At 33.0% G+C, this 23,734-nt stretch overlaps 1 long non-coding RNA gene across 1 annotated transcript; it reads left to right on the top strand.

The window, feature by feature from the left end:
- Positions 1-7,260: 7,260 nt before the first annotated feature.
- LOC143075458 (uncharacterized) lies at positions 7,261-10,635 on the top strand. Its single transcript, XR_012978320.1, has 3 exons — positions 7,261-7,392; positions 9,429-9,548; positions 10,223-10,635. It is a non-coding gene; the product is annotated as an uncharacterized LOC143075458 (long non-coding RNA).
- The last annotated feature ends 13,099 nt before the right edge of the window (positions 10,636-23,734 follow it).

The following is a 23,734-nucleotide window of genomic DNA, read 5'->3' on the forward strand; positions in this document are numbered from 1 at the left end:
CAAACTCTGCTTATTTGGAATTACCGGGACAAAAATGTGGCAATGAAGTAATGAATAAAAAGATAAATGCGAAGAAGGAAAGTCTGCATCGAATATATTGTATTGTAACAGATAAAAATGTTTTGTAAATACTAAAATTAGTTCTACTTTAATATTTAATATTTAGTTTCTTAACAAGTGTGGACACAGATGAGTGTGGATTGTATGTTTCGATGTTTGACAGTGTCTTATGACAAAAAGGAGTTCTATGTTTTCCTATATGGTGTTATTAACTGTGTTGCACGATGACAACCAATCTGAGCATTAAGAGTATTGTTTATTTAATATTATTTTTTTTTATGTTCAAGACGGCCATGATGGACGTAATTACATTAGTTGCTAAATGATTATGATAGAATATGTTCCACATCTTTGATTTTGGATACATTTTGTAGATGGGAGAGCAACACATTATAGGTCACTTTTTCATGTGTTTTTTTTTTCTAAATGGGAGATGATATATAGATTTGATAACATGATATAAGAAGCCTGTAATTCAATGGTTGTCGTTTGTTTGTGTGTTACATATTCACTTTTCGTTTATTTCTTGTACATAAATAAAGCCGTTAGTTTTCTCGTTTGAATTGTTTTACATTGTTATTTCGGGGCCTTTTATAGCTGATAGTGGGGTATTGGCTTTGCTCATTGTTGATGGCCATTTGGTGATCTGTAGTTGTTAATTTCTGTGTCATTTTGGTCTCTTGTGGAGAATTGTCTCATTGGCAATCATACCACATCTCTTTTATATGTATTTGCTTACTATTTATATGGTTCTATTTATATTATTTTATGGTGGATCATCAGTATCATTAGTAAAATGTTTTTATTAAAATGTTCCTCAGATTAGAATACATTTATTGGTTTTTAGTTATGACAATGCCTGACATGATGCTTGGGACTAGATGATCTAGGAAGTAAACCTTTGTGCTGATTTTTATCAATTCTTTGATAATATCTCCTCCAAATCCGGTCGAGGCAAAGAAAATGTTAGACCAATATGACAATGATTTCACCAAAAGAACCTTTGTGAGCATGCTTCAAAGACTCATAACTGCTCCAAAAGTAATCTGATAGAATTTCAAGCATGTCAAGTGGATATTATCAACAGCTACTTAATTAGTCTTAAGATGTCTAAATATCTACAAAGTAATAGTATTCAAAAGTTGATGCAAAATTATTCTCCTTTCATTTTTTTGGGTTATATGGATACAATGTTAATTCACGCAAATTAAGAAATAAACAGTTGAATGAAAAATGTTGAACATGTACAATGAAATATAGTTTTAGAAATCGATTAGGCCAGATAGGCCTACAATTTTTTTTAAACATTAAATTGAAGGACCATTTACACTCAGGACAGAGTCATCAGTAGGCAGAACAGATGTATTAAAACAACCTAGCATCATATTGCTAGTAGCGGGAGAAGCATTGTCGGGTAAATTTGGTCTTTTTTTAAATTTGGTTAATGGACATACATAAATTTTGTATAATGTTTGGTTCGAAATAGAATGCTTTTATCTCCCTATTACTTACATTGTACATAGAGGTAATACTTCTTTGACAAATCAAATAGATTCAAGTCACCTAATATCACTTACTATATATTGTCGGCTGACCAGATAATCTGTCTCACTTTAACTCTTGATTTCATACAACAATCCCGTTTCTATTGTGGCATCAGTTATTTTGTGTTGTGAAGTCAAAATTTTACAGGAACCTGGGTGATGTCCCGTCATGGCTGACAAATAGCAATACGATGTTTATAAAAACATGACCTAAAATCTCCTCCATATAAGACACAAATACATGGAAACCGAATCAAAATCACAAAACAGCTGTTACTGTAAATGGACTAAAGAGTATATATGACTTTTAAACAAATGTAGAGGAAAATGAAGGGGAATGGGCCAAATAGAGTTCAAGGGGAGCAAATTAGAGGGAAATTTTAAAGTTGAGTCATCTTTTTAGACGCAAGTTAAATGAGAGGGGGCAGGACCTTTATCGGGATGTCTGGATCTGGTGTTTTTAAGTTCGGGATTTCGGGATTGACAATTTCGGGGTCAGGGATTACTTTCTTTGAATTTTGGGATGTCAAGATTTGATATTTTTTAAATTCGGGACTTCAAGATTTCATGTTTTTAAGCTGGGGATTTCGGGATCAGCACCCTCCGGACCGCCCTCTTAAATATTCACTTATTTAGACTTACCTTCTAATTCTATATAAAAAATTACAACTCAGAACAGGAACAATATAACACTATGTCTAATTTACTTCGACTACTGATATGCAAACCTAAAAACAGACACAAAAATATCATAAAATAGTGATTGAAAGATTGATTGTACTTTGAATATATACTTCAGACACGTATTACATGAGCCGGTTTGTTTACAAATAATAATGTCACGTGCTCGCACACTGACGTCACAATTTGCATCGATCTTGCAATTCACTACACAGTTCACTCATACAGAACCAATTATCATGCAAACATGCAACGTGAATGTGATTGGTTATCAAATAATACAGAAATAATGCTTGTACAGTTAGTTCATCAAATAGATAAGATTTTCACTTTTGACACGAATAGGTCGGGTTGACATTTCTGTCATCGGGGATAATATTCAGATAAATGGGATTAAACTGCCCGTCAAAAATGTCAAGAGAAGCACATCTCGAAAACCTTAACATTAAAAAGCCATACTTAACAAAATTACTCTATATTAATAAACTCTATGTAAATGAAATTTCACAATGATTACGATAAGTAATTTTGATGATGGCAATGATCAATGCTGGTTAAATTGGCGCTAAAAATATTCTTACTCCTATTGCCTTACGTAATAAAATTTGTATGGAATTGAATTTGACTAAAGTTCAGCATAAAAAAAACGTTAATATGCAGATGCATGACAATATATTTCTGATAAAGTGTATATATATTTCTGCAAACGACGTTGCCTGTATACTTTACTTAATGAATGGCTGTTATTTATTTTGAATTTATTGAACCATAAAATTAATTTTTGACTCTTCACATTGAATAATCCGCGAAGCGGATATTATGTTAAATGTGAAGAGTCAAAAATTGATTTTATTGTTCAATAAATTCAAAATAAATTATTGCCATTCATTATAAATAAATTTCTATCAAACACGGCTGGTAATCTACACACGCAGAACATTTGGTTCTGCAATGAAAACCGTGAGAGGATTTTCCGGTTGTGTTTGAGTGGAGCAATTGTCACCGCTTCGAAAGGTATATACATTTCTAAATCGCAATTTTCTTATTCGACTGATCAAAATATTGAAAATCGGAGAATGCTATGCTGTGGTGAATACTTGAACAAAAAGATAAATGTATCATTTACCTTTGTACGTGGAGTTGAACTCCTACAAAATCAGTTGCCGCACGAGAATTTGCCTTAAAAAGTGACGTTTAAATTTTAAAATGGTTCTAATTACAGACCCTCAAGTTCAAAATTAATTTTTATTCGGTCAATGGGTATGAATGTCGTTTTGGGCGGCGTGTACGCTGTCCGGTGTTGATCAACATCTTAATAAATCTAAAAACCTCACATTTTAATTATGACATGCGTGAGGGGATCGGTTCTGATTGAGGACATCGTGAATGCGTGAGGGGACGTGAAATCATAATATTATATCCAAACTATGAGTATTTGAAAGTTACCTAAATGTGGTCAGATTGTTCATGAAAAAACACATTTGTGTGCATAAACAAAATTAATGAGATAGAATTTTGAAATACATTGTGGGAAGATAGGTTTTACCAGAGATATGTCTCTGGTTTTACGAACAATAAAAGGAAAAATTTTGTCAACGATTTGTTTCTAAAAATAAAAGATAAAAGTTGAAAAATTTCATATCAGCCCAGTATATATTTTTTACGAAAAGAGTTAACTCCACTTGTATTGCGTATTTAAAAGAAAATGGATCGCGAAAACACAAATTTAGTTGAATATTTTGATTTATACAATACATCACGAAGTTTTCTGTCTTACCAATAAATTGCAAATATGTCTCCAATAAAGGCAACAGTAGTAAACCGTTGTCGAAATTCATAAATTGATTGAGAAAAAACAAATTCGGACTACAAACTAAAACTGAGGGAACACATCAAATATAAGAGGAAAACTACGACACAACCGCAACACAAAATTGAATTTTAACATACATAGAAACGAATTACAATTTAACAATGTCCATTTTCCGGACTTGGCACAGGACATTTTAAGAAAAAACGGTGGGATGAACCCGTTTTTGTGGCATGCAAAACCTCCCGCTTCTACGTCAATGGTAAATATATCAGTCAAAGACAACATTACATGACAGGACTACAATACAAATAAATGATAGAACATATAGGACAGAGAAACACTCCAATTATAACTAACAAAAGGTACCAGGTTTGAAAAACACTTATACGTCAGACGCGTCTTTCGTCAACACAAGGCCTACCAGTGACGCTCAGATGAAAAAAGTTCGAAAGCCAAGACAAGTACATTGAGGACCAAAAGTTCCAAAGTTGTGTCTAATACGGCTAGGGTTTCTGCCTAGAATAAGAACATCCTTGTTATTTAGAATAATTCATAATTTTGCAACCAGTGATGTTTTATAAAATGACTATATAATAGATATACATGATAAAATCGAAGTGGTGACTAACTACACAAAAAAAAAAAAACGGATACATCAAATTACCTAAACCAGCACATAAAAATTCACAGCCGAGTTAGCCAAAACCATAAACGCACAAAGTGACGTAATATATGAATTTCTTAAACAATATCCCAAAAATAGGATAGAGAGAATTCAGGAGAAAATTTCAATACTGATATAACATTTATCAATAACAATGACAATTACAATATCAATTAATATCAAATTGTGGTAGTAAACTATACCGATTATTTGCCCAAATCCACGAATTCGGACACACATTTGAAATTTATTGGCCAAACTTTTATTCATAAAAAGAAAACACGGTCATGTATTGTCATTTCAAAATTCTATTTCATAATGTGTATTTATGCACACAAATTTGTTTTTTCATGAACAATCTAACCATATTAAGGCAACTTTCAACGACTGATAGCTTGTATATAAAGATATGATTTCAAGTCGGCCCCTCACGCATTCACGATGTCCTCAATCAGAACCGATCCCCTCACGCATGACAAAATGAAAATATGAGATTTTTAGATTTATTAAGATGTCTATCAACACCGGACAGCGTCCACACCGCCCAAAACGACATTCATACCCATTGACCGAATAAAAAGTAAATTTGAACTTGTATGTCTGTTAATAGAACCATGGAGAAGACTTCATAAGTATGATTTACTTGTGTCTAATCCATTTTGCTTTAATTCAGCAAATAAAATATGTTTAAACTAATAGAACCATTTCAAAATCGAAATGACTCTTTTTTAGGGAAATTCTCGTACTGATTTTGTAGGAGTTTAACTCCACGTACAACAGTAAATGATACATGTATCTCTTCGTTAAAGTATTCACCACAGCATAGCATTCTCCGATTTTCAATATTTTGATCAGTCGAATAAGAAAATTGCGATTTAGTAATGTATATACCTTTCGAAGCGGTGACAATTGCTCCACTCAAGCACAACCGGAAAATCCTCTCACGGTTTTCATTGCAGAACCAAATGTTCTGCGTGTGTAGATTACCAGCCGTGTCAAAAACTAGGCTCAAAGATATATATTAATACGAATAACAACGTACACAGATGTTTGCGTATGAATACACAACGTTAGAGTGGGCGTGTCTTCATAAAAATTGATAACATTGAAAATAAAGCTAATTCTTTTAACCAATCAGAAGACAGTAAATACACCAAATTTATTTATTAAGGATTACATTTGAGCGCAAGGAGATCTCTATTTGTGAATCGGTTTATTAACCCCTTTGAAGCCAGGGTCGAAGTTCAAGATGTTAACATATTAACTGATTTTTTTTGCATTGCGTTTACATCATTGAGGCCATCTATTCACATATTTAAATAGGAATTATAGAAAAATTGAATGTTGTTAGCAGAATCAAAACAGAAAATGATGAACACTTGATTATTTTCAGCAATAAATAAATTGGATTGAGGGTCTGTGTATTCACATTATTTGTAAAACTCTCCTTATTCCTGTGAAGCGTGTGCTATACATCGAGGCTTGCTATGCTTTACATCGACGCCACAGTACTTCAACCAATCAGGGAATGTTTGTTTGGGGCATTCGACCTATTTAAACTCAGATTTTGGCACATTTTAATCGAAACTATAGAAAAATGGAATATTGTTAGTACATATAAAATAGAAAATAATGAATACTTTTAGCTAAAGATGAATTGGATGGGGGTTCTGTGTATTCACACTATTTGTACAACTCTTCTTACTGATGCCATATTTTGGAATTTCCGTGACCTAAATGGTTCGCGAAAATTAATATTTTTATATATAGTATAGTAATTAAGAGCATGTTAAAACGTTACATATAGAATTATAAGTGAATCTTGTGCAAACCGAATATTTCATATTGGTTTAAGCCTCTTCTGAGGAGGATACATTTGATATGTACTGGTATGACTAAGCATTACCCCATAGAGGACAGTTGTGGATTTTGTCGAGCCTGCGAAATTTTATTTCGTGAAAGCGAGACATAGCGATCCTAGCTATAGATTCCGTTGTATGCGTCGGCAGCGTTCACATTAAGGTTCAGTCGGTGTTTATTTTTTTTTTCAGACATCAACATTTGAAACTTTCATGTAATCTTATGATATTTTAACGGAAGGTTCAAGTTTTTCAATCATCAATTAATTATTCAAAACATTGTGTAATATTTGAGATATGAAACTGGTTGTTTTTCTCTGGGAAGTATCCTTTCTCTTAGACTGGATCCCTGTCCTTCTTGGTTGGTTTTAACAGACTACCGTATGGTATAAGGGAAAGAAGCAGCCTCATCCTTCTCTATGCTCAATTCGTAACATCCGTTTGATATACATGAAGATTATTCTTGTCTAATAATTATGAAATGTTTGTTACTGGACGTCAAAAAAATAAGCAAGCACCCCTCAATCAACCATTTAAAACATCTATCATTGTATTAACATTTTGAATAAAATGCAGAAGTACATCGAACACGTCATATTCACCAAATTCCAATTGAATATGATTATTATTACGTAAATGACCTGGAACTACAGTCCGTACAATCCCCTAACGAGATAAGATAACTATTGGCGTCATAATAACTCAGATTTATAGACATGGATAGACTTCTATTAATGGTCGGATCTTTTATTTTTGTTGCGAAATGTTCAGGTACTTTTACAAATTGTTTCAGTGTATTTTCAATGTCCATAAAGTTTTTATTTTGAATAGAAATTTTGGTGCTATTTCTTTCGAGGAATACTAGTATTTAAATCATGTTCTTCATAAGAAACAATACGTCATATTTTAGGTTCCTAAATAAGAGATTGTTCTGTAAAAGGAAGAGGTTGTGAATGTAGTGCTTATATTTTAATACGCACGTACTTAAGGTGGTACCTAACACTACAGGGAGATAACTCTGTAAAGTTAGCTAAACGTTTTAATGACGTTGTGTTGTAAAAGGAATATAAAGCTTCTCAATGATCAAAATTGGTGTTTGTCAAACTGCTATATAACCAGTGTAATTTTTCTGACAAAACGGTTGGTTCAAAATTTTTGAAATTTTTATAGTTTTGTTAAAGGGTTAAAGTAAATACTTTGACAAAATTTTATGAAAATTAAACGAGCCAAATTAATTTTAGTGAAAGTGTTGGGTACCACTTTAAGGTTATCGGTTTAGATTAGCGATTCTTTAAAGCCATTTTCCATTTGTATGTTTTCAAATGGAAACATCAATATTTTAGATGTATTGTTTAAAGTGGTACCCAACACTTTCACTAAAATTAATTTGGCTCGTTTAATTTTCATAAAATTTTGTCAAATTATTTACTTTGAGACTTTAATAAAAATATAAAAAATTAAAAATTTTTGAACCAACCGTTTTGTCAGAAAAAATACACTGGTTATATAGCAATTTGACAAACACCAATTTTGATCATTGAGAAGCTTAATAGTTCTTTTACAACACAACGTAATTAAAACGTTTAGCTGACTTTACAGAGTTATCTCCCTGTAGTGTTAGGAACCACCTTAAGAACTTGTAGTCACCAATACATCGGATAATACACTTACACAATGAATTCTCGTACCAAAGTACGTGGACATTCTTTTTATTCATTCATTAGATATAGAAAGATGTGGTATGAGTGCCAATGAGACAACTCTTTCAAAAATCACAATTTGTAAAAATAAACCATTATAGGTCAAAGTACGGTCGTCAACACGGAGCCTTGGCAAACACCGAACAGCAAGCTATAAAGGGTCCCAATATATGGAACCCCAACAATGTCCTGTTCATCAAAGCTGTCATATCAATGCAATTTCCTAGATGAGTTGGACCCTAGTACTGTCCTTATGTAAAATGGTTCAAAACTTTGAAACTGTCCAAAACTAGTTATCCTATAATTGTTAATTTTTTATACATTGTGACACGGATGGAGAGTTGTCTCATTGTCACTCATACCACATCTTCTTATTTATTATGGTAACACACAGCTACCAGAAACTGTTCTAAATGATTTAGGAAGCTGTTCTAGATATAACACTTTAAGAGTAGAAAGAAGTTATCCTTACTGTAAATAAGCAATAAAATTGAAAATGGAAATGGGCAACATATAAAAGAGAGAACAACCCGACCAACGAGCAGATAACAGCCGAAGATAACCAATTGGTCTTCAACGCAACGAGAAAATCCCGCACCCGGAGGTGGTCCTCAGCTGGCCCCTAAATAAAGTTGTGTACTGGTTCAGTGAAAAAGGACGCCAGACTTAACTCCAAAACATATAAATGAACTAAAATAAAACAAAACTAACAAAACTAACAAAGGCAACATGCAGGCTCCTTACTTGGAACATGGTAAAACATGTTTTGTGAGATCTCAACCCTACCCTATATATACCTCTAGCCAATGTAGAATAATGAAACAGATAGCAAAACGCACAGTAAAACTCAGTTTAAAAGAAGTCCGAGTCCGATATCAGAATAGGTACCCACAAAAAAACTAAGCAAAATGACAATGTTACATTAAAGAACAAAGCACTACTAGCAGTTACTGACATGCCTCCTTGCCAATTTCTGGGCCTCTCCTTGCAATTGGGTTTTCACGTCTTTTGTATCCGAATACGACATGTCCTCCGATCGGGAATTTATATAGATTTATCTATATACAACACTAACATGCATTTTTTATCTATTTTGTTTTCGACCAGGACTTGCAGTAATTGGAGAAAAACAATGTAACAATGGAGTAAGTGTTTTAAATGTCTGTATCTGTCATCATGGGTGGACCGGAAGCGACTGTTCTATTGATGTTGACGAATGTAGTAGAGGTATGTGTAAACATTAAATTATGATTTCAGTAAACACATTAAACATCTATCAATAGTATATCATGCAACACCACTGTACATGTGTTCACGGTTATACATGTCTATAGAAGAAAGACCATCGATATAGAACAAAAATTATTTTTCACGAGTTATAAATACTTTACACTGAGAGAGTGATACACAATGTATGTTGTATTTCAAAAGTGGTCGTACTGGATAAACATAACGACTGCTTTTAATGTCTGCACGAATGTTGTTGTTATGCAATATACCGTAATGAGGCAGCACGTACATGTATATGTACATGTGTGAATCGTGTCTGAATAAGTTTATCTATTCAAAGGATTCATTTCTTTTACTTGTTGTAATTGTGTCGCTGTACTTTCACATAGGAACATTCTGTCGCCTTGTTTCATATTTGGCCACGTCATACTTTGTTAATCAACAACTGAAAACGGCGTGAATTAATTCAACTAAACTTTCACATACCCTTTTATATGACACTTAGTTCAAGCATCGGCTATTGTAATATGAGTTCCGATTAGGTTATGCATACCAAAGTATGATCTTTGTCATTTATGTTTAAAATAATATATGTTGGTAGACTCACGCGTATTTTGTTATCAACCTTGAAGATTGCTCTTATGTTTATTTACTTAATATCTACATTTCAGTTAACCCAAGTCCTTGCGGTGAGAGAGGAGCATGCGTGAATACACCCGGAAGTTATCATTGTGATTGCAAACAGTCATATATTGGAGTGAACTGCGAACACAAAATACATGGTTCGATTATTAGAAAACGGCTACTTCTTAATAGTTTTGCAACACCCCCGGTACCACATACAACTGTACTACAGACGACAAATTCCCCTCCTCCTTTCACCACAAGAGCGCCACCTACACCTCATGGTATCAAAACGCCTCAACCAATCACAGAACAGCAGGTGTCGCAAGGAACGATAACTACAAAGGCTCCACCACCAATAGGATAAAATTAACCAAAACATTAGAATGGAAATTCTGTTTCGAATGACGTTTTTATTTTGCTTTTTTTAATATAATAAAACATTTGCATATGCATTGTCTGAGGAGAACATATTTTACATTTACCATGTTTACAAAACATCTTGAAACGGGGAAATTATAAGATAAAATGAGTTTGTAATCTTTCCTGAAAAAATACTAAATTGGTGGTGTACATTACATACAGAAACACATTTTATTCCTGGGATGTGAAGCAATGAATTATAATTATGTTGTGTTCAACTTGTTTTATCATAATATGAAATAAGGAGAATGTGGCATGATTGCCAATGAAATAACTATCAAGAATCCAAAGGATATCAAGTCCAGCCATTGTACACCACCACACAATACAGCTTTCAACAATGAGTAAATCCTACATCCTATACAGCTGTAAAAGTAACAGACCAAAAATGATTCAAGTCAAACAAAAAACTATCTGTCTGCTTTAGAACAAATAAACATAAAAACAGATATAACAAACAGTAACCAACGAAATCCACTGAATAACTTGCTTCGCTTCGAAAATTAGGACAGGCACAGAATATAAGAAATTCCAAAATATTTCGGATATATTAAAAAAAAGTTCTACATATTTGGCTAAAAAACAAAATATATCTTGACAAAATGTAGTATTCGATAATTGTCAGTTCCCAGATTCTAAGAGAAAGTTACAGTAATAATGTCTTTTTTTATCACTTCTGAAAGACAGAAATTATATCATAAGGTGAAAAGGTTAAACAAAAATTTAGACCGATTCGTATGGCGCAGGAATAGTGTCACAATGGAAATTTTATGCGATGCCATAATTGTATTTATGCGATGGCATAAAAAATTATGGAATTGCATTATTATTTATGCGATTGCATAAATATAATTATGCGATTGCATAAATATAATTATGCGATGGCATAAATCCATTTATGCGATCGCAAAAATATCTTTACATTTACGCAACCGCATATTTATTTTTGCGATCGCGGATTTTTTTTTTTAACCAATGAAAATTGATATAACATGGACTTAATCTTCCAATTAATTAATTACGAAGACCAATGAACCATGAAAATGAGGTCAAGGTCAGATGAACCATGCCAGGCAGACATGTACAGCTAACAAAGCTTCCATACAACAAATATAGCTGACCTTTGGCATATAATATTAGATAAAAAGACCAAAACTTAAAAACTTAACTTTGACCACTGAACCATGAAAATGAGGTCAAGGTCAGATGACATCTGCCCGCTAGACATGCACACCTTACAATCATTCCATACAACAAATATAGTAGACCTATTGCATAAAGTATGAGAAAAACAGACCAAAACACAAAAACTTAACTATAACCATTGAACCATGAAAATGAGGTCAAGGTCAGATGACACCTGCCAGTTGGACATGTACACCTTCCAGTCCTTCCATACACCAAATATACTAGCCCTATTGCTTATAGTATCTGAGATATGGACTTGACCACCAAAACTTAACCTTGTTCACTGATCCATGAAATGAGGTCGAGGTCAAGTGAAAACTGTCTGACGGACATGAGGACCTTGCAAGGTACACACATACCAAATATAGTTATCCTATTACTTATAATAAGAGAGAATTCAACATTACAAAAATTCTGAACTTTTTTTCAAGTGGTCACTGAACCATGAATATGAGGTCAAACACATTGGACACGTGACTGACGGAAACTTCGTAACACGTGGCATATATATACAAAGTATGAAGCATCCAGGTCTTTCACCTTCTAAAATATAAACCTTTTAAGAAGTTAGCTAACGCCGCCGTAGCCGCCGCCGGATCACTATCCCTATGTCGAGCTTTCTGCAACAAAAGTTGCAGGCTCGACAAAAAAACTGCACCGCATGCAATGTCTACGACCGGGCAAAAGTTACCTTAATGTATTGGCTTTGCAAATCGTTTTTAGCCTGCAGGTATGCCGGTCTATTAAAATAAGCACCTTTTTCTTGATCTGTCACTCCACTAAGATATAAATCGCTGTTAAGGTCAATGACACTTATAATTTTATAAATTACAAATTAACAAATGTCAAGGAAAAGAGTAGGATAAAAGGTAAAAATAAAATCCTTTACCACAAAAAAGATGAACAGGTGTAATTTAACTGATTGAAACTTAATGCAAGTGACAAAAATGCAAATTTAAAACCACAGAATCCATTAATTTACAATATGATACAGTATACATACAGCACAGGGCATTAAGTCTGATATCAAACAGCTGAATAATTATAGTTTTGTGTGAATTTCATAAATCTTTTATTATTTGTTGAGTCTGGTAAATATGTATAGTTTTGAAAAACAATCACTGGTAGTAAAGTAATTTGTCTATTTGTTGAACTCTCAGGTCATTCAAATCCCTTCTTGAAAATACGTTGTTACAAATTTAAAGATCTATGGTCCCTTCAATGGCCAAAAATGGTTTTGAGAACCATTGTATATAGTAGTTACCTGTTGATTTTAGGTTTTAGCTGAATTGATCAAATGACCTCTTGTCTCTTTTGCGGTGTAAGCCAACTTAATATCTTAGAAATTAACACGTTTTCGGAGTTCTGACTACTATTCCCAAAGTATTCACCAGTCTGAGAATGGAAATTATGTCTAGATCACAGTGTTGTCCGACATTTTTTTTTTCATACCCGCCCTATTTTTCATTTTTGATATTGAACTATTTTTAAGTTTCAACCTGAATAATTTCCCTGTTAAAAGTTAAACTTTCTTTTTATCTGTTTATCGGTTTTTAAGGTGATAGGCAAAATAAATGGGATAGATGATCATTAAAGGGCAATAACCCCAATAACGAGTTGACATAAGATTTCGGCGATTATCCTTTTTTGTAGATCGTGTCTTGTTGATCATTTTTGCTATTTAAGGTTTCTGTCTTTTTGTTATAGTTTTCAAGATAAAAGGCAAACATGCAAAAAATTGGGAAAAATCGTCATTTGAGGTCAATAAAGTGTCGATCGACTAACGAAATCGATCATGCCGATTTATTTGTAGATCCTGCTTTGCTGATCGTTTTGGTTATTCAAAGTTTCTATCTATATAGTTTTCAAGATATTAGACAACAATTTAAAAAATAGGAAAAATCGTAAATAACGGAAATATCTTCTATAAGGTGTCGACTGACGATTTCGTTTATGTTTCACTTATTTGAAGATCTTGTCTTGCTGATCATTTTAGCTATTCAAAGTTTCTATCTATCTTTTGTAGTTTTCAAGATTAGAGGCAATAAAAAAAAATTTGGGAAAAACCGTCTATGAAGGGCAATAACTTCAAAATTGTGTCGACTGACGATTTCGATCATGTTTGACCTATTTGTAGATCTTGTCTTGCTGATCATTTTGGCGATTTAAAGTTTCTATTTATCTTTTGTAGTTTTCAAGATAAAAGGCAAAACTGCAAAAGATTGGGAAAATTGTCATTTAAGGGCAATAATTTCAATATTGTGTCGACTGACGATTCCGATCATATTGACTTATTTGTAGATCTTGTCTTGCTAATCAGATGTTGATAGACTTTTTGTAGATCTCATCATTTTGAACTTTTTTGTCGCTGTCAGATTTTGTTTATCTATAGCGGTTTTCAAGCTAAAAGAGAAAAGTTGTATTTTATCTCTATGTTCAATTTTAACCATGGCGGTCATGTTTGTCGGCAGACAGTGTCATCGAACACGTTTTTTTAAAACTAGATTATGATGATTGTGGCCAAGTTTAGTTAAATTTGGCCCATCAGTTGCAGAGGAGTTGATCTTTGTTAAAGTTAACGGACGGCGACGGACATACGGACGCCAAGTGATTGCAACAGTTCACAATTGACCTTCAGGTTAGGTGAGCAAAAAAAATGTCGGAGAAAAACCACAGTGAATTAAGGTTGATACGTCATATCCGGTGAATAAGAAGTATACAACAATATGTTGAAACTATAGGTTTACAATAGAAGCATTAACACTAATACAATGGCTTATAAACAATTCAAAACATATATTAATATAACTATTAACCTAATAGTTTCTAACACTTTCTTTTGTAAACGATGTTCTTTAACCAAGTTGATCTATAGCATTTAACTCAGTAACGACACGAAAAGGATACGTCTTGTGGTTAGCTTACAAGTTGAACTACCGTGCACTAACCGACGTACACAAAGGCTATGTTTTACTGGTAAGTTATTAAGTCAGGGATTTCACTACCACATAAAACTTAAAACCTTACGTAATTCTTCCATAAATACAAAGATTTGGTTTGGAAGTTTGGCTGTTCCTGGTAAACTTATCAAACCTTTAAATAAACTTATTCTAAAATGTTACCAATTCAACGGTAATACTATTATTAGATCTTTGAATATTGGTTTTAGTGTTATAAATATTCATTTTATTATCAGCAAACTAAAACCATACTAAATGTTATTGTTATACACATATGCACATTCACGGTTCTACAATCTGTCGATACTCCTTATATTGGCATTGTACCAGGTCATGTTGTTCTCCGACTGTTAATGACGTATATTTACACTAAATCCATGGCTGTTGGATGTGTACTGATTGATATTTTAGTCTTAGGTACATAGTTTTTGTATTTAATTAATGGCTATTATTTATTTTGAATTTATTGAACCATAAAATTAATGTGTGACTCTTCACATTGAATAATCCGCGAAGCGGATTATGTAAAATGTGAAGAGTCAAATATTAATTTTATGGTTCAATAAATTAAAAAAAGATTATTGCCATTTATTATAGATAAATTTCTATAAGAAATAAGGCTCACAGAACTTTTTATATTATTCATATTAACAATAACAACGTACACATATGTTTGCGTATGAAAACATAACGTCAGTTTGGGTGTGTCGCCATAAAAAAAATGACAACATTGAAAATAAAAGTAATATTTTAACCAATCAGAAGACAGTTAATACATCAAATTTATTTATTAGTTGTTATTGGCTATGAACTAGCTGTCAGTAGCTGTGAGTACTCTCAGATCTGTACTTTGTGTCGTTTTTGTTTTTAGGGATGTATAAATACCTTGCCATGTCCGCTCTGTGTCTTTGTTATATGTTTTTGTTTGTTCTTACATGCATGTTGTGAAACATACTGTTACACCATTGTCCCAGGTTATGGTGATGGTTTGGTGCCAGCAAACAAGTTTGACCCCGCCAAAATATGTATGTGCATGTCCCTAGTCAGGAGTCTATTCCGGTAGTTTTCGTTGTTTCATGTCTTATATATTTGATTTTCGTAAATTGTGTTGTTATAAATAAGGTTGTTAGTTTTCTCAATAAATTGTTTCATATTTTTCATGTTGTGGCCTTTTCTAGCCGACTATGTATGGGGTTTTCACATTATTGAAGGCCGTACGGTTGCCTATAATAATTAACATCCACTTCATTTGAACTTTGGTTGATAGTTAGCTCATTGGCAATCTTACCACAACTCCTTATTTTTATAAAGGGTAAATAAAGGCGAATTTGGGTTAGTTTATTTAGATGGTGTTTAAATGAGTTGAAGGCCTTGTATGTGAATGTGAAAAATGATTCATAGATTTTTTGACAAGGGGGCTAGGATGAAAAATTTTGTCCTGCATTTTTTTTAGCTGTAATCTCTGTCCTGCCTTTTTATTTTTCACTCTGTTTGGTCCTGCTTTTTTTTTTTTAGTTTATCCTGACTTTTTTTTACCTAAATTGTCGTCCTGACTTTTTTTTTGGCAATTGTCTCATCCTGCCTTTTTTTTTTACTCAAAACTCCTGTCCTGCCTATTTTTTTCAAATTTCATCCTAGCCCCCCCCCCCCCCCCCCCCCCCCCATAAAAATCAAATGGTAGCTCCCTTACGCCAATTAGAAAAAATCGTAACAGCTTCCTATTTTTAATCAGCAGGACATTTATAATAATTTTAATTGAGCAACATTATCCGTTTGTGTGCTAAAAGAAAGATAACTCTTTTTAAATTTACACCATAATAAGAAGATGTGCGATTACAAACGAGACAACAATCGAGTTTTGAAATATGGTCATCTTTACATCTCCAGTACGATAGCAAAACTCATGATCAAAAGGGTGAGGTCCGCTTGTCTGTGCAGGATGTATGCATACGGAGTGGTCAACGTCCGTTCGGAAAAGAGACGTTAAATTTACAGTGCAGTGTGTTTGTGATTTTGTTACGTTTTATACCAGAAGATCCCTTGGTTTTGTGTAAGTAGTAAACATCCGTCGAATAAATCCTGATAGGAATCATTAGCTCCGGAAATGGATACTCTGTTTGTATGTCCCGTTTGAATGTTGTCGGAAAAAATATAAATCTCTTGTTGCAAAGCTTTGTTATCAACCGATTTTTCAATGTCGAATTGTTTGCGTAGGTCAACATGGTCAAAGTATACATGGTATATGCAGCGGGTTTACATCAATTATATCAATTATTTAAATTTCAATATGATAGATGAGATCAACATAGACATGATACAAATATATATATATTATATATATATATAATATATATATATATATACAATTCGTCTAAACATCAACCCAACAATGTTAGATCTGTAAATTTGCTTTCGCAAATTTTTGGTTCTTCCCTCGCCGGGATTCGAACCCATGCTACTGTGATATCGTGACACCAAATCGCCTGCAGTGCAGCCGTCCCGCTAGACTACACGACCAGCTGGGCTCTCAAAATAAAGAGCTTTCGCTGGCCGTGTGTTACCTTTCCTCGTCAGTTTTAATCTAGCGGCGTACTACAGTACATGATATATAAGGCATGAAGATGTTATTGTTACAGATCAGCTAAATTATATACAACTCGTCTAAACATCAACCCAACAATGTTAGATCTGTAAATTTATAACAAGGATGTTAGGAATCTTCAAAAATACTGCACAGTACAGCATAACACTTCAACCACCAATTTTCGACTCAGACACGTAACCAAATCCAAATAACTAACAACGCGTATTGTCCTGGTAGCTTGATTAGGTACAGGCACAACATGTGGTGGGGTTAAACCAGTTCTACATGCACACATCTCCCTTCCCTTTACCTATCTATACCATATTTCGTACAACTAAAACACACACAATTATAAATCTGCACAGGGCAGATATCAGCAGGGTGATCGCTGACATAAGAAGAACATAGGAAAATTATAGTTCACCGTGCGGCATTCAACAAAGAGCAAAACAAACCAATATGTGCCTGTCGAAATTCAGAAGGCTTTATGACAGTGGCCGTTGTTGGTTCATGTTAGTCATATTTAAAAATAAGAAGATATGGTACATTGTATGAATGCCAATAACTCTCTACTAGAGACCGAATGACGTAGAAGCTTACAACTATAGGTCACCGTGCGACCTGCAACAATGAGAAAAACCCCATACCGCATAGTAAGCTATAAAAGACCCCGAAATGACATTAAATGTAAAACAATTGAAACGAGAAAACGAAATATCCCTTAGTTCGATAGCTTCATTGTAAGGAACAACACACAATTATGGAAATAATGCTAAGAAACACTACATGTACAATGTAGCCCTAGAAAAAAAAATATATATACTCTATATGCAGACGTTACTGGATTTGTTTATGTCTTTTTGTTATTGTCTTGTTTTGAATGATTGTGTGACAGAGCCAAAAAAAGGCTATGTTTTTTTTTAGTTTAAATGTTTTAGCTACCATACTGTATAAATAAGATGACTACATTAACCAAACGAGACTGGAGTTGATGAACACTCCCAATATAACAATATCAAGCAAATGAGCAGCAATACCGAATTGTAAATCACACTGCAATCTTTTTAATTTTGTTTTTATTTTGAGAACCGTACTTTTTTTTTGGCAAATGAAAAAAAAAAAATAAAAAAACATTTGTATCAGGGAAGATCAAATGAGACACGACTAATAAAAAATTAAACAGTTCAATGGACACTGAAACTAAATTATGTAGTTTACGTACATGTACATTGCACTTGATTTGATTTGGATAGTACTTCTGTTGACGATATCAATTTAATTTTAATAGAAATTTTTGAAACTCTGAAATGAATATGTTTATAATTAATGATTTCTTGAGATCTTTAGACATCAAATTGAAAATATATAACAGCTTAAAGTTTTCACAGAAATTCTTACTTACTCAAGCACTTCTCTTTATAATGTTTTTTTTTAATCACGCTCCTGTAAACTTTCAGCAAAACTGAAAATACTTTAGCGAGACATTAACTTAAAAATACACAAACAAGTATTGTTTGAAGGACGGCATTTTTTTTCTTCAAAATTTTAAGTAGTATTCTGAATGCCGATAACAGTACACAGATACATTATAAAAAAGAAGATGTGGTATGATTGCCAATGAGACAACTGTCCACAAGAGACCATAATGACACAGACATTAACAACTATAGGTCACCGTACGGCCTTCAACAATGAGCAAAGCCCATACCGCATAGTCAGCTATAAAAGGCCCCGATATGACAATGTAAAACAATTCAAACGAGAAAAATAACGGCCTTATCTATATAAACAAAATGTTTTTCGTTATTGCACCGAAATAGGGTCAACCAGTGTTTGCACTGACGGTTTGAATCAAAAATATTTTCCAAATCCATACTATAAAAATAAGAAGATGTTGTACATGTTGTATGATTGCCAATGAGACAAATCTCCACAAGAGACCAAAAGACACAGAAATTAACAACTATAGGTCACCGAACGGCCTTCAACAATTAATAAAACCCATATACGTCTATCTTAGGGTTATGTTATACCATGCATCAAAGGATAGACTATAAGCTAATTAAGAAATAATTCATGGGAGCTTGAATATATTCTGATTTTACCACGGGTTGGCCCTTTATGACAAATATTTTACCCCTGAGCGATAGCGAGGGGTAAAATATCGGCATAAAGGGACAACCCGTGGTAAAATCTAGATATATTCAAGCCCCCATGAATTATTTCGATTCTGATAGGACACATACGGCAATTCTTTTGGATCGAAGCGCTCTAGGTGTAGGCAAATATTTGCCGTTCCCATAAATAAACGCACTAATAAACTAGCGTAAAAGAACGGAGCAAACTGCATTAGTGACATGCTTAAACTATTTAAAATAATGTATTTAGACAGTTTTGGATGAATTTGAATGATAATTTATTTATATGTCTTATATGATGTACAATAAAGGGCTTTTGCCACATTTTAGCATCATTTGTGTATGTTTCCTTGTGATGATTTTCGGATTCACAAGCGTGTATTTTCCCGTAAAATGCTTACATTCTAACGTCATTGTTCTATGACGTCGGGTATCTCGTTCATAAAAAAGCATATGACGTGGGAGTACAATCGGAACAGCACTGGCAATATATTCATATTTTACCACGGGTGTGTACTCAAAGCGTTTGAAGGACGTCATGTTAGAATTTGAAACAATGCAGACCAAATAATTGTTCCTATCTTATGAGATATTATTAAATGTGAACTTCCCACTGTTTATCTTATAAATTATGCTTTGCTGTATTACAATATAAACTATCATGCCATATTCGGAACTGTCAATATTTGTTCAGAGTTTTTGTTGCATATTTTCTGTATTGTGTCTGTGACTAAAGGAAAATTACAGCGCATTATAGCTGAACGTAAAGTTAAAGAATAAGTTTGACAAAGATTTTGCAGCGGGCAGAATAATAGCACGATGTTCAAAGATACATGTAAGGTTAGTTATAGAATCAGTTCGGTTATTTCGAATTCAAAGATTTTAAGTACGGATTGGTTATGAATTAACAAGGATTGCTTCAAGTTAAATATATTATAACCAAAACAGAGGTAAATAAATACAAACTAAGGTAATAAAACATACTTCCGCTACTTCCTCATATGCCGACAGTTAAAAAAGAATTGGTTTATAAGCTCTTCATCTTGTTAATACGATTTTGCATTTTCAAATATGTTGGCCTCGAGCATCACTAATGAGATATTAATTGTCGAAATCCGCACCTGGTGATTAAAAATTCGTATAGTTCAAGTTATTGCATAAAAAAAAATAATTTGATAAGATCTTGGTTCCAAAACTAAATAAAAAAGACACACTATAAGCGGGTGATTGGAGTGATTTTATTGATGCCTACTAATATCAAATAAGGAAGGTAAAGAGGTACGTCTTTCTCTTTTATATCTAAAAACATGGAATTTACAAAACCCAACTATAATTGATATTCATATATTCAATATTTCGTAATGGTAATAAATGGGAAATGTGCCAATGGGACACAGATGATGTCCCCGCTTGCATATAACGTTATAAAGGGAAATTCGTTCCCCAAATTTGTACTTGATTTGAGTTTTAATTGTCGTAATAAGCATTGTTTATAAGTTTCATAACATTTGCTTGAGGCAAACTTAAGTTAGAGAACGGAAACAAAAAATTCAGCAATTCTTCTATTTGTAAAGGGCATAAATATAGAACGGTAAAAGTGACGCCATCAAAATTCGAACTTGATCAGCGTTTTGTGGTTATTAGCATTGTGCGTAAGTTTCATAACATTTGGTTGAGGCAAACTAAAATTAAAACCCGCCACATTCTGTATGCATGTGTCCCAAGTCAGGAGCTTGTAATTCAGTTGTTTTCGTTCATTGATGTGTGACATATTCCCTTTACAAATGGTTCTGTTTTTCGTTCATTTTTTTTGTACATAAACTAGGTCGTTAGTTTTCTCGTTTGAATTGTTTCAAATTTGTCATTTCGGGGCCTATTATAGCTGACTATGCGGTATGGGCTTTGCTCATTGTTAAAGGCCGTACGGTGACCTTCTTCTTTTTATAATTAGAGAACAGAACCATTTGTAAAGGGACATAACTCTATAGAACGGTAAAAGTGACGCCACCATAATTCAAACTTCATCTGTGTTTTATGGTAATAAGCATTGTATATAAGTTCATTACATTTGGTTGAGGCAAACTAAAGTTAGAGAACGGAAACGAAAAATTCAGAAATTTATCAATTTGTAAAGGGGCATAACCCTAGAACGGTATAAATGACACCACTAAAATTAAAACTTGATCTGTGTTTTACAAAATTAACATACGGACCAGGATAATATGTCGAAAACCAAAAACAATAAAGGTTGCGTTTCCGTTGTTTTTTTTAGGGCATTGAAGTAAAGATAAGCATTGTGCATAAGTTTCATAACATTTGGTTGAGGCAAACTAAAGTTAGGGAACGGAAACGAAACATTCAGCAATTTTTCCATTGTAAAGGGGCATAACTCTAGAACGGTAAAAGTGACACCACCAAAATTCAGACTTGATCTGTGTTTTGTGGTAATAAGTATTGTGTATAAGTGTTCAATTGTGGGACGTACGTACAGACGGACAGGGGTAAAAATTAATGCCTCCTCCGCTGCGAATAAAAGGAGATGCGGAAAGAACGTCAACTATATTGCAAGCCAACGACACAAATCACCAAAAGACACCAATATCGCGTACATCTACTGTAAACAATCATACTATGAGCTTAAGCAAATAAATATCAATACATCTATTAACCTATTTCGAGTTGAAAATATCTTTATGCAAAGTCTGTAAATGTTTGAAAATGTTGATATGAGAACCCTACAAAACAGACCGAAATTCATCTTTTACTTGGTATTCAAATGTTCCAAACTCAATCAAAGTCTTACACATGTACATGCATACGTGCACTTGACTTCTATCCGACGCAGCTCATATAATATTGTAATATATAACTGCACCTTTTGTGAACAATATAGTATAATATTACATGGCTTTGAAGGCTTATGTTTAAAATATTTCTCATCATGAAATATACATTTCAAAAACATTAATACATTATCCTCTTGTTTGTTTCCTCTAATTTTACTGTAAATTAAGATATTTGCACTTGTCTCATTGACAATAACGCCAAATATTTAATTTAGTATATTCTCCAAATGCTTAATTCTTACAAAACTGTATTTTCTTTAAAAAAATTAAAAAAATAAAGCATCAACGACTCACTGAAATTTAGAAAACAAAATTTGTCTGTCATTTGACTTGTGTGCTTAATTTTCGCCGGCTTTTCATTGAAACTGCGTTAAATGTATTTATTTTACATATTTATCATACTATTTCATCCGTTTTATATGAATTTTCTCTTATTGAGGGTTACATACGAAAACAAATATTTATCTTTAAGTTATTTTTTTTTATATTTTATATAATTTTCAAAGCTAATTGACCATATAGTCTAGTCTGTTGTACTATGCCGGAACTGTTGGTATTATTTTATTTTAATCTATTTTCAGTCAATATTAGATGTAATACTTATTTTGCTTAATATTTTTCGAAGAACTAAAACAGTCACGAAAATATTTAATGATTCATAGTGTGTACTTTTAAAAACAAACAAAAAATGTTTCTAGTTTGGACAAGGTATAATTTATCACAATTTTTTAAAAGCTTTAAACTATTACATGACGTGTGCATACATGACACTGTTACGTTGTTGCTAGGTTACATAGTAGAGTAAATAAAACTTCATATAATGTCGTTTTTTTGGAAGTGATTTTCTGGGTTTGACTTCGACAGAAACGTCCAAGTCCCAAAAATTGGAAAAGCAAGGATATACATGACCTAGCCTGGTATTTAAATTTCCCCGAAAAGGAGAAAACATTCCGAATCTCAAATGCATCATGTGAAAGAATCATTTTGTAATGTTTTTATATAGATTAGACCGATTTGATATTTAATGAGATGTTAAATGATATCTTAAAGTACATTGGAAACAAGCGAAAACCTAATCATTTTAACACATGATTTAAACAAATTTCGACAAACTATTATCAAATCAATAAACGTGTAAGCGAGTTGAAAACAAAAAGTCTGTGAACTCAGATCAACATAAAAAGAAGGAAATTTGTGTGATTTCCAATGAAACAACCATCCATCATGCATCAGACACCAATTCAATGTCCACTATTTCAAATCAATAAGACAAGATTAAAAACACGGATGTGTCGCACCAACTGGTTTAGTCGTGAAATAATTTTTCTTTTTACTACCGCACTTTTTCCTTTCGAGATACATTGTTAACGTTTATTTTTTTAGTATATCCGAATCACTTGTCCTGGTATCTTACATATAA

This window comes from Mytilus galloprovincialis, chromosome 5, assembly GCF_965363235.1.
Source record: "Mytilus galloprovincialis chromosome 5, xbMytGall1.hap1.1, whole genome shotgun sequence".
Lineage (NCBI taxonomy): Eukaryota > Metazoa > Mollusca > Bivalvia > Mytilida > Mytilidae > Mytilus > Mytilus galloprovincialis.